The sequence below is a fragment of the Conger conger genome, chromosome 6, assembly GCF_963514075.1.
Source record: "Conger conger chromosome 6, fConCon1.1, whole genome shotgun sequence".
Classification (NCBI taxonomy): domain Eukaryota; kingdom Metazoa; phylum Chordata; class Actinopteri; order Anguilliformes; family Congridae; genus Conger; species Conger conger.
Window position 1 is genome coordinate 28,942,574 of NC_083765.1, and position 1,666 is coordinate 28,944,239.

The 1,666-nt window shown below is 38.4% G+C and overlaps 1 long non-coding RNA gene across 1 annotated transcript; it reads left to right on the forward strand.

The window, feature by feature from the left end:
- Positions 1-418: 418 nt before the first annotated feature.
- LOC133130251 (uncharacterized) lies at positions 419-941 on the forward strand. The gene is made up of 3 exons (XR_009708933.1): positions 419-500; positions 691-784; positions 896-941. It is a non-coding gene; the product is annotated as an uncharacterized LOC133130251 (long non-coding RNA).
- Positions 942-1,666: the final 725 nt, after the last annotated feature.

The window sequence follows — 1,666 nt, forward strand, 5'->3', positions numbered from 1 at the left end:
AATGTAGATATGCAGTATATGGTAGTGGAATCAGTTTTGAAAGCAATCATACTATGAGTACTCCATAGGCAGTTTTATGGTAAATGTGTATTCATTGATTTAGAGAAAAGCAATCCTTGCTCAGCAGTTACATTGGGTGTGCTTAGCCCATCTTGTTCTATGGGGATATACTGTACTATAGTTAAAATGTCATGCATGACAGCCAGCTTAGTCTCAAAACCGTGTTTCTACATGCTGTTTCGAAACAGGCAGTCTTGTGAGAAGCTGCAGGTCAAAATTGCGTGTAGTTTACCAATTAGTAAAATCCTATTAAGATCTTACCTATTAGTAATGTCATAACTGCTCACATCGTTAATAATTCCATGGCTTATTACTGTCACCTGTGAGCGCTGATTGGTCGATCATCAACTGATAGGTTCTTTATAAAGCTGGTGCTCCTGAGAGTCTGCACAAATCCAACCTCGAGAATTTCACTTTCTTGGAAATATTTTATTAATTCTGTAAGATTTCGGAAAATATTCTTCATATTATTTCATAATATTTCATAAAGCAGCATGCATATGACCATTTTTGAGCAAGATGTAATTATTAAGTACTATTAACGGTTCAATAATTCTAGTCAACTATAGACTATTAATGCAAAACTATCGATATTATGGAAATGTATGACTTTACTTTTTTTATCTTCAGGAAGGACCAGCGCGCAAGCATGCGTTACCTAACCTTACTGATGTGTTTTTTCATGCTAACTGGACTGTGTTCAACACTTCCTGTGACTGACAGTGTAAGGGTATAGCTATACATGATGCTGTACACTCATTTATCTTCCATAATAATTCACAAAAACATGGCATATTGAATCTGATGTAAATTAAATAACTGTTTATTTTCAAAGGACCTGGGTGGGCTTGAGAGAAGAGAGCGTTCAGCCAGCTTCGAGGTAAGCCAATTGAATGAATCAATGAATGGATGAATGAATGAAATTGAGGAATCTTCTGGTGTAAATAAATAGCATGACACTATGAAACAATATGAACAGAATATGATTTCCCATTGCTTGCTTTTGGCGGCATGGATGGTGCAGTGGGTAGCACTGCCGCCTCACAGCAAGGAGGTCCTGGGTTCGAATCCCGGTCGGCCGGGTCCTCTCTGTGTGGAGTATGCATGTTCTCCCTGTGTTTGCGTGGGTTTCCTCCGGGCACTCTGGTTTCCTCCCACAGTCCAAAGACATGCAGGTTAGGCTCGTTGGAGAGTCTAAATTGCCTGTAGGTATGAGTGTGTGAGTGAATGGTGTGTGTGCCCTGCGATGGACTGGCGACCTGTCCAGGTAAATATAATATTTACCGGGGCAAAAAAATCAACTATTGAACAAGATCTTTTTCATCTTGAATTCTGGCAACTAAAGAAGGATACAGCATGCTGTAGCATGGTTAGAAACCTCCAATGAAGAAATATTCTGTAACATTCCATTGAAATCTTTAAAAGATCAGTTAAGTCATGGTCCACAATTATTGAATCCATTATAGAGCTGCTATTGTGACAATTATACATGGTCTTGTGTAGGTAAATTCAGATTTTGGGTTTCTCTTTGTCCAGTATGTACAGATGTGTATTTGAATTTTTGTATTTGTTTGTATTACTGAAGGGCTATAGAGCATACTGTATG